This window comes from Cimex lectularius, unplaced genomic scaffold, assembly GCF_000648675.2.
Source record: "Cimex lectularius strain Harlan isolate CLEC.00 unplaced genomic scaffold, Clec_2.1 scaffold53, whole genome shotgun sequence".
Classification (NCBI taxonomy): domain Eukaryota; kingdom Metazoa; phylum Arthropoda; class Insecta; order Hemiptera; family Cimicidae; genus Cimex; species Cimex lectularius.
Genome location: NW_019392659.1, coordinates 142,501 through 157,007, shown reverse-complemented (window position 1 = coordinate 157,007; position 14,507 = coordinate 142,501). Strand labels below are relative to the sequence as shown.

The following is a 14,507-nucleotide window of genomic DNA, read 5'->3' as shown; positions in this document are numbered from 1 at the left end:
AAATAAAAATGTATTTGTTATCCTATTTGATTTAATCAAATTACTATTGAATTGACTTTTTGTTTAATTAGCAAAAATCATAGAAAAATGTTTTTCCTTGTTAGTTGGTTATTCTGTAGAATAATCCAAGAGCAAAAATATTTCGAATCAGGGAGGAATCAGTGAGTTGATACGTGCTCGGAATAATTCCAACGAGCCGTATCGCAGAGCGGGTCTGTCGGAAACCGTTCTCCCGATATTATATCAACTCACTTTCAGCTGGTGGAGATTAGCGTTGATTTAATGGCTGCTTCCACGAATTAAAAAAAGGGCTGATCAATTGAAAAGTTTTTTCAAGTCAATACTTCCAATCAAATAAAATTAGATGACTCTCGGTTTGAATTTTGATTTCTTGACAAAAATCATTTATTGTGAAAAACTATTAATGAGGGTAATGATGTGTCACTTTATTGTAACTTAACTAGAATTTTACTTTAGTGTTTTACAAATATCATTTCTACAACTAGACAAAAAATTTAGTAAAAATAAATACTAACGGGATATTAAAAGTTATTTGGCTTCATTGGGAAGTAATACATTTAGTGGCTAAATTGAATAAATGAGAAAAACTTACTGCATTTTGAATTCTGTATTTCCCGATACTGACCTGAAACATAATACAAATAATTAACAAAATTGCTTCAGCTTACATAAATTGTAATTTCATGTTTAACGCTCATGTTAATAAGTGTAGGCAATATTATTTCACCACGTGGGTTTGCTCTGGACGAGCTACGTTTTAAACATTTCTTCATAATTACGTCCTACCTCGTCGATGGTATTTAATTGTATGTAAAAAAAATGTATTTAAACGGAACAATTGCAAGGAAAGGAAATGGAGATGGATTTCTGTAACGAAATGGTTGTCTGAAACTGTAACATATTTCAATGAATTAATATTTATGTAAGGTACAGGGTTGAGATAAAAAAGGCAGTGTCACGAGCTGGATTCGAACCCAGGACCTTCTGCTAAATACGCCGCTGCCCTACCACTTGAGTTCCACTCGGACACTAACTCACCCTCAACACAACTTTTCGAATTTTCCCTCCTTTTTTCCATTTTTCAAATGTCGTGTAATCTATTCGATTTCGCCTTAGTAAATTTATTTTAATAATCTTCTGTCCAAGATTTTCTCCCCCTATCAACCAAAACCACATCACCAAAGTTTATTTCATGACTCGATTCATGATGATGCCTTGACATAACTGTTCCTGGCCTACTGTTGTCAGAACATAACTTCTGTGCTGGTCAAGCTGGTACGCGGGATAGAGTAAACCAAGTTAGACATGAAGGGTCAACACATTTTAATTTTTTTGTAAAAATTTTCTTACCCACGTTATTGTTATGTAAACATTTTCTTACCTTATGTAAAGATTGCCCCTTGGTTTACTATGATCAGAAAACAATACCTGGATACAGTTGATACGGCGCAGATATAATTGTTCTGACAACAGCAGGCCAGGAACAGTTTTATCAAGGCAACACCATGAAACCAATCATGGAATGAATTTTGATGATGTAGTTGTGGTTGACAGGGATCTTGGGATCTTGGACAGAAGTTTATTAAATGAAATGTTACATATTAAATCTGATGTTACTTCGCTAAATTGAGAAGTGATATCAATAATCTTAGCGTCAATTGAGTCCTTACTGTCTGTGTTATGTCTTTCTGTGTCTATAACCACAATTGGTCCATACCAAGATCCAGATTATTCGTGAGTGAAAAATTGGTCGATACATCTGACACGTTAAACTAAAAGGCAATTAGAAGACTAAACTCTCCCTCGACAACAAAATACCCAGATACAACTAAATAATGAAGATTGGAAAACATTTCAGACCACGCTGCAAAATTATCCAAAGATTCATTAAATTCACTAATTTTGTGGTCCGCTTGACCCATTAATACATTACAATTAATTAAGGTTTATAGTTGAGATGAAAAAAAGTTAATGGCACGAGCGGGATTCGAACCCACTATCTTCGGTTAGATACGCCGCTGCTCTACCACTTGACTATCGTGACCTCGATCCACTCGATTTTTCATCTCAACTAAAAACCTGAATTAATTGTAATTATCCAAAGAGAACCGAGCCACATTATACCTCTCCGCAAGAGAATTCCAGGATCTGAACCAGGATATGTTCCCCTTAATAACTTCAAGTGATGAAATTTTTGCCAGGTGAGAATCAGGAGCTTGAAGCGAATTCAAAATAAACTTAAAATGTAACCTTAAAAAATAAACAAACAACAGTTATACACCAGTCTCAATATACAACATATAATTAGGAGTTGATGATGGCAGGGCAAACAACTTACGAACAAAAAAAACGGTGAACTTTTTCTATCTCTTCATATTCGCGATAGCCCCAAACTTGACCTGCATAGCAAAGAATTGCTCGACAAACGGCTGTGAAAATTTGATATTTACTTCTTATTGGTACAAGGTCGTTTGAAATTAGGCCAGAACAAACCTTATTTATAGCCAGTTTCGTTGCCAGGGCTTTCTTCTTTACATGTTTGACCATCGACAGTTTTGGGGTAAGCGTTACTCCCAGATAACAATACTCGCTCACCACTTCAATTCTCCTATTCCAATCTTCTTCATATTATGGGGGCTCGTCATCGAGAGAGTTGTATTTCTCGTGCCGTGGACTTCTACAAGGAGTTGAATCATTCCCTAACTCCTTGCAATGTTTTGTCTGCTCCAGCAATTGTTGTTCCTGAATTTCAGGCCTTGGGTTGGGAGTACTCCTGCCACTGCAGTGTGCTCTTTATGCAACTCAGGTGATCGTGAGGATGCATTTCATTTTCTCGCTAGATGCTCGGTCCTGAACGAATTGAGGTATCTGCATGTGGGTAAGGGTTTTCTGACGAGGGAAGAGCTCATAGCTCTTCTGAACGGCTCCGATTGCCTGGGTCTTGTTGATTTTGCTCGGAAAGCCTGGTTTTACAGATATGAATACATTGGAATGTAGGGAATTAATATTCTGTTCGTCTTATTTTGTTTCTTTTTTGTTTGTCTTTTGTTTTTTATTTTGTTCTGTTTGTCTTAATACATATAATTTCTAGTTTGTGGGCTTCTAAATACGAATTCTGTTTGCCTGTGGGGGACCCTTTGTAAGTTGGAATCCTTTTGTTCTTTGAAGTGTCATTTTTATTATTTTCAAAGTCGCAATTCAACCTTGTAATTTGAAAATCCTGTAAATAATTGTAACCTCTGAAGTTGATATTTTAAATTCTCCTTTTCTTATAATTATATAATTATGCATATTCTTGGGATAGTAATGTACTCCGAACTCTGGCTGACGGTTTTAATTCCATGCTATAATAATACTGTGTTTTTTTATTTTTAACTATAAATTTTTTCATTTTGTAAATAAAGTATATCTATAATGAAACCAAATATAGACATACGGCATCGAACCAAACCTTCCGATTTCCGCAGAATCCAGATGTATAATGATGACTGCTTTGATTAATTGTCAATGCCCTGTTTTATGTTTTCAACCGCACCATTCATAACGACCTAAACGTACTTTTTATAAATATCTTTCACTACAGCCTGTACCACTCTGTGAGTATTCACATGTAGTAACTATCCCCTTGAAGTATCCCAATATTCCTCCTCGACGTTTGCCTCCACAGTTGCCTCCGAAATTTAGTAGAGCCAACATTAGATAGCTTCTTCATTTGATTTATATGTGATTTATGTAACCTTAGAAAAGACTTTTCAACGTGGAATAACTTTTATTTTTAAGAGATATTTCAACTACGAGGTTATATGACTCCTCGGAGTGCCGGTGTATAAAATCGATTTTTGAGTTTGTAAGTAATACAAAACAATTAATTAAGGTTTTTATTTGAGATGAAAAAAAGTTAATGGCACGAGAGGGATTCGAACCCACAACCTTCGGCTAGATACGCCGCTGCTCTACTACCTGAGCTATCGTACCTGGTAACTTCCCATCTCATCCCTCCTTTTCACTAAAGTTTTCCGTGTCCATTTCATTTGTCGCCGAGAATCAAATAGATTTGAAAAATGGCAAAAAGGAGGGAAAATTCAAAGGTGGGGTTGGGATGGGTAGTTAGTGTCCGAGTGGATCGAGGTCACGATAGCTGAGGTGGTAGAGCAGCGGCGTATCTAGCCGAAGGTCGTGGGTTCGAATCCCTCTGATGCCATTAACTTTTTTTCATCTCAACTAAAAACCTTAGTTAATTGTCATCTATTAATTGGTCAAGCGGACCACGAAAGTAGTGAATTAGTAATACAAAACTTTAAACTACATAATATTTGTGTGATTTTGTATGAACGAATTAGATTGAGTCAGACGCGTTTCAAAACTTCGCCGTTTTAAGTACTGGGTCCCAGACCAAACCAGCCTGGATAGGCAGACCAAAGTGATTAATATCAACCTAGATATGTGCCGTTTGCGAATAATTTGGCTAGAAAAATTTGGAAAAGGTACAATTCAACTAAATTAGGCTACATTCTTTCTGATGCCAAGCGTATTTTCTACCGTGAGGATATTTTTCTGTAAAAATCGTCACCGAGCGAGTGCGATGACACGTGTTAAATAAATACATTAAAGGGTTGGGTAGATTATTCGAAATCGACCGGAGCTGAAAGTGATCATAAATCTTTGATATTTGCGAAACGCTTTCCAAATATTATTTAGTGTCGGCCGGACTGTAATATTGTTAGGTTTCCGTTCAGAACAATAGAAAATACGCACGCTTAATCTATTTCGTATCCGGTAATGTTAATTACTTAGTTACATTTTTCTTAATAGCAACAGTAGAAAATTGTATGAAGTACATTAACGTTTTATCAGAAATCGTTAGATTTCGTGGTCCGATTGCTCAAATAACATCTTTCAATTAATTAATCTTTATTTAAGGGATTGGTTGAGATAAAAAAGTCAGTGTCATGAGCGGGATTCGAACCCACGACCTTCCGCTAAATACGCCGCTGCTCTACCAATTGAGCTATCGTGATTTTGATCCACTCGGACACCAACTTCCAGTTTTTATCTCACCTAATACCTTACTTAAAGAATTATTAATCGAAAAGAATTTTCTAAATATTTTGTAGCGGTTTTAATGGCTGTCTCGGCATGTCTGCCGTCACGTTTTTTTCAGATGGGTTAGACTTTTACAAAGATAGTTTTTGTGTTGGTTCTCGTAGTTGTCCATTTTGGTGGTTCTGTTGGTAAATATTAAAAATTAACATTTTAGGTTTTATTGGTTGAGGGCGTGGTTTTTAGCATCTGGTCCGTCTAGCCTCGCTCTATCGTCATTTGGCATCAGAGATAATTTATAATGTGTTTCCCTTCCTAATTATTTTTTGATACGAATTTGCCCATTGTTGAGCATTTGTTAGAAGATGATTAGTTTTCATGGTCCGATTGACCAAATAAATTCTATTCAATTAATTAATCTTTAAGTAAGGTATCTGTTGAGATAAAAAAAGTAGTGTCACGAACGGGATTCGAACCAACGACCTTCGGCCAAATACGCCGCTGCTCTACCACTTGAGTTATTTTGACTTCTTTCGGCGTATTGAGCCGAAGGTTGTGGGTTCGAATCCCGCTCGTGACATTAACTTTTTCATTTCAACCAATACTTTAAAGAAATATTGATTAATTGAAAGAAGTTCTTTGGTGGCTCTCTCACCTTATACATTCGCGCCAATAAATATATTCACGTTTAACACACGCTAGGGACACAAAACAATGATTACAATAAATGAATCGGTCATTTTAAAATGTCATTTTCAACTTTTCAAATTTTACAGGAGAAACAAAAACCCTATTATAAAGCCATCATATTTTGTGGTCCGATAGGCCAAATAACTTCTTTCAATTAATTAATCTTTTTAGTTGAAATGAAAAAGTTGTCACGAGCGGGATTCGAACCCACATCCTTCGGCTCAATACACCACTGCTCTAACCACTTGAGCTGTCGTGTCTTCGATCCACTCGGACACTAACTTTCCACCTCAACCTACAACTTTTCGAATTTTCCCTTCTTTTTGCATTTTTCAAATGTCGTGTAATAAGAATTGGATTCTCGGCGACAAATAAATGGCCAAAGAGAGTTTTAGTGAAGATATACTTCGGTTTACTTATTAAATTAATTTCTTCGTCCGAGTGGATCGAAGTCACTACAGCTCAAGTGGTAGAGCAGCAGCATATTTAGCCGAAGGTCGTGGGTTCGAATCCCGCTCGTGACACTGACTTTTTTTATCTCAACCAATACCTTACACAAAGATTAATTAATTCGACAAACTGTTGGCCAATAAATTCGTTCTGTTTTTATTAATGGAACCAAACCGACTTTTTATTAAATATTTTTTTGAATAATGGTTTATTACAAAAAAAATAAAATTTAAAAAAATTTAAAAAAACCACTACGGGGTTCAAATCCCGCTCGTGACACTGACTTTTTCATTTCAACCTTGCCTGGCATAAAGATTAATTAATTGAAAAAATGTTATTCGGTCTATCGGACCACGAACTACAATGAATTTAATAAGTAAAATGAAATATATCTTCTCTAATGCTCTCCGTGGCCATTTCATTTGTGGCCAAGAATCGGATAGATTACATGACATTTAAAAAATGGCAAAAAGGTGGGAAAATTCGAAAGGTGGGGTTGAGGTGGGAAGTTAGTGTCCGAGTGGAGCTCAAGTGGTTGAGCAGCAGCGTATTTAGCCGAAGGTCGTAGGTTCGAACCGCACTGGTGACACTGACCTTTTTATCTCAACCAATACCTTACATAAAGATTAATTAATCGAAAAAAGTTATTCGGTCAATCGGACAAGAAACTCTAATGAATATGTCGTATATAAGTACAACCACGCACAATCAAGTTCTGTGTTGATGTTATTCCAACTTGTTTCGTCTTTCCATAGTCAGGTATAGGCGGATGATGCAAAATATATAAAAATAATACAGTTCTATTAAATCGATTTTAACAAGCTTGCTCCGTTGTTGAAGGGCAGCGTCCCCCAGTAGCCAGGGCAACCCGTGCGACCCCCCGGCTTGGAAACTTGTTGCTAACACGCCTTCGCACGCCTTTTTCACTTGCGAGGGAATCTGGCGATAATTGAAAAAACAGTTCCAATCGAGTGCGTACGAACTCGGTTTATCTCACGAACGCCCACGCCCTTATTGGCCCGATAATGAATTGCCACTTTCCGTCCAACATTTTTTCACCTCTTTGCAATTTCCTCAGATGACACGTTTTAATTACACTGACTAAAATATAATTAAAATTTTTCATCTCTTTTATTCCACCCGTCGGGAAACACTGGGAATATTATGACTGAAAACTGTATATTTGGAATAATCCCAAAGAGAATTCAATGTGCTTACTGCCATTACAAATAATCAATCAACGTATCCGGTTAACACAAACTCTTTAACAATTCCACTCGGAACTATTTCGCCCATCCAACCATCTCAAATTGCATATAATTACACAACACAATGTAAAATAATTATATCGTAGAAATGAACTTGAACTCTTTAAAAGAGACAATGAAATTTTTTCGACTATTTTGTGGCTTTTTGCGTTATTCTCGAAAAATACGTGGTTTATCAGCTAATTCCATTTCTAATCGATTCAGCTGGTCGATTTACATCGAAAAAGACGATAAAAAATTTCGATTTTTTTCTTTTTTTGAGTTTTTCTCGAAAAATGCTTGGTTTAAGAGCTTATATCCTTTTCTAATCAACTCAGCCGGTCGATTGGTCGATTTACATCGACAAAGACAACAACATAATTTTAGTTTTTTTTTTTTTTGCGATATGCTAATCAGCAGGTCGACAATGGGAAAAACCAAAGAAAAAAGAAAATTTTTTTATAGACTTTTCGATTAAACCTGACGATTAGATTCGAAAACGAATTATGCTCTTAAACGACATATTTGTCGAGAAAAACGCAAAAAAGACGAAAGCGAAACGTCAATTCAAAAATTTTTGATTTTTTCGTTAGATTCGTTTTCGAATCTAATCATCAGGTTTACATTGAAAAGTCTATAAAAATATTTTCGATTTTGTTTGGTTTTTCCCATTGTCGACCTGCTGATTAGCATATCGCAAAAAAAAAAATAGTTTTCCCATTGTTCTAGAAAACTACGTGATTTACGAGTTTAATACTGTTCCAATCGAATCGGGAAGTCGATTTATTTCGAAAAAGACAATAAACATTTGTTGCTTGTTTTTTTTTTTGGGGAGGGGGAACGTTTCTCGAAAACTACGTGATTGAGCTTAATTTCTTTTCCCATCGAATCAGCAGGTCGATTACATCGAAAAAGACAATTCGAAAATTTTCAATTTTTTTATCCTTTTTGCGTTTTTCTAGAAAAATACGTCGTTTACGAGCTTAAATCCTTTTCTAATCGACTAAAGCTATCGATTGGTCGATTTACATCGACAAAGACAACAATAAAACTTTCGATTTGTTTTTGTGATTTACAAATCAGGAGGTCGATTTAAATCGAAAAAGACAATTCAAAATGTTTAGATTTTTTTCGTATTTTTGGCGTTTTTCTCGAAAAATATGTCATTTACGAGATTAATTCGTTTTCGAATCTAATCATCATATTTACATTGAAAAAGTCTATAAAAAAATTTTCGATTCTGTTTGGTTTTTCCCATTGTTCTAGAAAACTACGTGATTTACGAGTTTAATTCCTATTCCAATCGACTCAGCACGTCGATATACTTGGAAAAAGACAATAAAAAATTTGTCGGTTTCTTTTGTTTTTTGGATGGTTTTTCTCGAAAAGTACGTATTCTACGAGCTTAATTCCTTTTCCCATCGAATCAGTAGGTCGATTTACATCGAAAAAGACAATTCGAAAGTTTTCAATTTTTTTTGGTACTGTTTGCATTTTTCTCGAAAAATACGTCGTTTACGAGCTTACATCCTTTTATAATCTTTTCAACCGGTCGATTGGTCGATTTATATCGACAAAGACAACAACAAAATTTTCGATTTTTTTTTTGCGATTTACAAATCATCAGGTCGATTTAAATTGAAAAAGAAATCAAAATTTTTCGATTTTTTCTTCTTTTTTGCGTTTTTCTCGAAAAATAGGTCATTTACGAGATTAATTCATTTTCGAATCGACTCAGCAGAGTTATACAGAAAAAGTCTATACAAAATTTTGTTCGGTTTCCCATTTTTCTTGAAACAAACGTGATTTTCGAGCTTCATTCCCATTCCAATCGACTCAGCAGGTCGATTTACATCGAAAAAGACAATAAACATTTTTTCGATTTTTTGGACCTTTTTTCGTTTTTCTCGAAAAATTCTTGGTTTACTAGCTTAAATCCTTTTCGAATCGACTCAGCTGGTCGACTTAAATCAAAAAATACAATATAAATTTTCGATTTTTTTCTCGGTTTTTAGCGTTTTTCTCGAAAAATAGTTGGTGTACGAGCTTAAATCCTTTTCCCATCGAATCAGCCGGTCGATTTACATCGACAAAGACAGCAAAAAAATTCGATTTTTTTATTGCGATTTTCTCAAAAACTAGTGGTTTAATTCTTTGTCCCATCGAATCAGCAGGTCGATTTACTTCAAGGACGAAATCTATTTTGAACTATTTCCGACTCCTTTCTTATTTTACACATTTTCCTATCCCCTTCTTGCACGTGCTAAATATTTTAAGAAAAGGTAACATTATTAAATACAAAATTTGGAAGATCATACGAATAGTGATAGAAAATTTTGGAATATCTACCTTGATTTTTTTTTCTTTGTTATTTTATCTTAAAAGTGGCAAATTTTAATTCTAGAAATTGGTGAGCTTGGATGTAGTAATTCGTTTTGGAAGGATTGAAAACGTAATGAACCGCTTTTCAGTTTGGCATTCGGGTAAGGGTAGAATAATGAGTTTCTGAGTTAATCCATAATGATTTTTAGATAAACAAGCCCCCATTGTTCTCTCCTTCTCTTTTTCAAAAAGTTCCATCTAAAGAGAGTTGTACGCCTGCCGTTTTATCCAATCCCCTTTTATGGCCTCGGACGGGACACCGTTGTACGGGACAACAAAGGGCCGAAAGGGAGGGCCCTTTTCTAAGACTGGCCCGCTGATAAATACATTATTCGCTTCCCTAATTCCAGCCCGGCTTTGGATAAGAGAATTATTAAATTCCCTTCAAATCCTTGTCTCACTCCCCTGTCTTTCTTTCACTTTCGGAAGCCTGGAGAAATATGGGAGAAAAGATGGATGTTAATCAAAGGGGTGTAATTGCATCTCATGCAAGGAGAAGGGGTGGTTTTTCAAGAGCTGCTTGCCCTCTTTTATCTCAGCGATGTGTTATCTTCTTAACTTGGCAGTAGAGATACAGTTATGAATGTTAGCTTGTAATATAGCAGTTCTTTGAATTACCCATATATCTAAAATACATGTCATGCTGTTATCAAATCAGATTCCATTCAACCACTTTCGATTGATGATGAATGATCTATAGACGTTTTTTATAACGCCTAACAATATTTGGCGATAATTGAAAAACAAACAAAATAAATTTATTACAATTCCATTTAATGAACTGATAGAAAATAAACAAGTTTTAAGCCGGGAACACACCCGATGCGACGCTATGGGACGCTACCCGATGCTTGTCACGTTTGATAGGGTGTGCACATCTATGCGACGTAAAGCGCACGCAAAGTCACACAGCTTTATCACAAATCAGCATCACAATCGCAACAATTGTTCTTAATGCACTATTTTGAGCAAAACTATGTAATAAATTCTTAGTTAAATTTCATGACCATGTAATAAATTGTTTGTTAAACTTAGTTATTTTAAATAAAGTTATTCCGGTGATTTGATACATTTTCTGCCTAACCAACACAATTAAATAATTGTTATAAAAACTTACGAATTTTTCATCTCGTTTAATTTGGCTTACATTTAAATATATGTAATTGATATAATTACAAAATTACATATTCTTAGTTTGAAATAAACTACAAAAAATATGAGTGTTCTGTTCTGACGCTACTCGACGACAATGGTTTAATTTTATGAGCAAAACAAAGAAACAATTGGTGAATTAATTTTAAGTGCAAAACCGTGTAATAAATTGTTAAATTCATTATATCAAAAAATGGTGTACCGGTGATTTGATCAATTTTCTACCAAAACATTAAAATTTATTTTTTTAAATCAAAGCTAAGGAATTTTTGATCTCGGTCAATTTGGTTTATATTACAATAAGTATGTTGTAATTAATATAATGACAATAATACATGTACTTTGAAATAAAAATATGAGTGTCCGGTTCTTTTGTCTTCGACTGTACTCGATGCGACCAAATTAACGACAAAATTACATATACATAGTTTGAAATAAACTACAAAAAATTTGAGTATCCTGTTCTGACGCTACTCGACGAAAATGGAGCGACGAATTTTATGAGCAAAATGTGTAATAAATTGTTAAATAAATTCATTATATGAAAAAATGGTATGCCGGTGTTTTGAGCAATTTTCTACCAAACCATTAAAATTAATTTTGTTTAAGTAAAAACTAATGAATTTTTGATCTCAGTTCATTTGGTTTATTTTAAATTAAGTATGTTGTAATTAATGTAACGGCAATAATACATGTAGTTTGAATAAAAATATGAGTGTCCGGTTCTTTTATCTTCGACTGTACTCGATGCGACCAAATTAATGACAAAATTACATATACGTAGTTTGAAATAAACTACAAAAAATATATGTATCCTGTTCTGACGCTACTCGACGAAAATGATCTAATTGTATTAGCAAAACTATGAAATAAATTGTTAGTTAAATTCTTTATATCAAAAAATCGTATTCCGGTGTTTTGATCAATTTTCTACCAAATCATCATAATTAAATAATTTTTATAAAAACTAAAAAATTTAAAAAACTAATGAATTTTTGATCTCGTTTAATTGGGTTTATATTAATATAAGAATGTTGTAATTAATATAATGATAAAATGACATATACTTATTTTGAAGGGATGGGTTTTTTTTCTTCGACCGAACTCGATGCGACCCGACAAAAATCTGGACCGTGGGGATCGCGTAGCGTAAAGTAGGGTAGCGTTGCGGGTAATACGATCTTATGGAAAATTGGAGTTTGGATTTGCGTCGGGTAGCGTCGCATGGCGTAGCATCGGGTAAGTGTGTTCCCGGCTTTAAGCTACCGCCACACAAGACGGAATGAGATGGAAGTTTTGTGACGGAAATTTCGCGTCCAAAAATCAGCTCAACCCGAACAAATCACATAAACAGCGGAAATAAACGGAATGACTTCAACGACTGTTTGGATATGCAGTAGATAACGTGACTCAGTTGATCGTGTACGGAACAATGAAACAACTGTCCATTTTGTATACTTACAAGGCATTGGAGAAGCAGAAGAGAAAGAGAGAACATTGGATTCATCCATTGAATGTGAAAAGGGTAGCACTTGGTGCATTATATAGTCTGTGTGAGGAACTTCGACGCTCTCCTGTCAAGTTTTTACAATACTATGGAACTAGCGAACTTCCACAATTGGTCTAAGTCTATCATAGATCAGCTTCTCTTGCAGTTTGGGTGTCCGACTGCCTACCATTTCGCATCTACTTTACACTGTTTTGATCTTTATAGACGGAACCCAGAGGACCATTCCGTCGACGGACGCTGGTGCACCAACTGAGCTCGAAGGAGTCATTACGACGGAAATTTCCGTTCAGTCTGTCCCTAGCTGTGTGTTTTGAATGTAAGCTTGTGCAGCGGAAATTTCCGTCGCATTCCTTTTAGTGTGGCGCCGGCCCGTCATATTGGGAGTATACGACTCGTAAAAGAATGGTCATCCTGATTAAGAATAGGCCATGCGAGGTGAACACAAGGACTTTTCGGCCCGGCAGGCAGAAAAAGGTCGCTCGAGAGCGTTAAGAGGATTAGTAACACTCGTTAAAAGTAAAGAACAAGTTATTAATGTGTTTACGTTTTAAAACAACGATTAATTTTTATAACATATTATTATGTAAAATAAACCCATAAATACAAGTGTCTTTTTGTGTTTTCCGTGTTCGGTGTGATTTATTCCAATCAGCTTTCAATAATTTCCATGAGGTAGGATTTTCTGTTGTTACCGGAGCAGATGTCATTTCATTCACAATTGAGTCTAATAAATTTTTAATGTGTAGGGTGTGTCCTTTTTAAACCGCTCGAACAAAACGGAGCGATTGTAAAGCCAACAATGTATTTTGGCAATGAATCATCTAATTTTTACAGTTTATTATAAATTCAAAGATCAATCCGAATCGCCCCAAATTTAATCAAAAATTCTAGTTATTGATTATAGAGATCGTGAGATGCGGTCTGGTGTGATGTACGTTTAGAAAAACAATTATTAATTATTCAGAAATCGTGAGATGCGATCTAGTGTGATGTAGGTTTCAGAAAAACATTTTCTTTATCGTGCCAACGTTTCGATCGACGCACTCTCAACACGACACCCAAGAATGGCACAATTATACAGAAGACAAACACTTTGAGCCCTGAAGATGATCTCAATAAAGATCGAAACGTTGCCACGATAAAGAAAATGCTTTTCTGAAACCTACATCACACAAGACTGCATCTCACAATTTCTGAATAATTATCGATTAACGGTCACTAATCACCACACACGTTTAGAAAAACATTTTATTTATCGTGCAATTTTGATAAATCTGAGGCGCCTGAAGATGATCTCAATAGCAATCGAAACGTTGGAAAAAAATGTTTAATGTAAATACTACACACTAGTCATAATTAAATCCATTAGGTTTCGTGGATTGACCAAATAATCTAATAATTAATTTTCAATTAATTAATCTTTAAGTAAGGTATCGGTTGAGATAAAAAAGTCAGTGTCATGAGCGGGATTCGAACCGCCGAGAATCGAATAGATTACACGACATTTAAAAAATGGCAAAAAGGAGGGAAAATTCGAAAGGACGGGTTGAGGTGGGAAGTTAGTGTCCGAGTGGAGCTCAAGTGGTAGAGCAGCGGAGTATTTAGCCGAAGGTCGTGGGTTCGAATCCCCCTCGTGACACTGACTTTATCTCAACCAATACCTTACTTAACGAATAATTAATTGACTGAACAAAGGCCAGTGGAAAAAATTGCGATCGTTTTAGATGAGATATTCATTTTACAAAAACCTATTTGCTTCAAAGCCCAATGAATTTTATTTAGTCTCAGATATATACTGATCACGTCTTCCTTCCCATGTCACATTGGAATCTAAATGGTTATCCGTTTATATTTTTGCTGTACCGAATCCGAGTGATAGATTTTGAAGTGATCCAGTTGGCTAGGTTGGGGGAATCGATTTGCTAACGAGCGCCACGTACGCCCTAACGCTCCAAACCAAATCTAATCGTGTGTCCTTCCTCCATTTACATACAAAATGCCTATTTCCGTTTTAA

At 35.3% G+C, this 14,507-nt stretch overlaps 1 protein-coding gene across 1 annotated transcript in view; it reads right to left on the bottom strand.

The window, feature by feature from the left end:
* Positions 1-477: 477 nt before the first annotated feature.
* The window catches only part of LOC112126212, a 134,104-nt gene continuing 120,074 nt past the window's right edge, over positions 478-14,507 (bottom strand). The window contains exon 3 of the transcript XR_002909840.1: positions 478-646. The gene's annotated coding sequence lies outside the window, so the exon portion shown is untranslated. The remainder of the gene's footprint in view (positions 647-14,507) is intronic.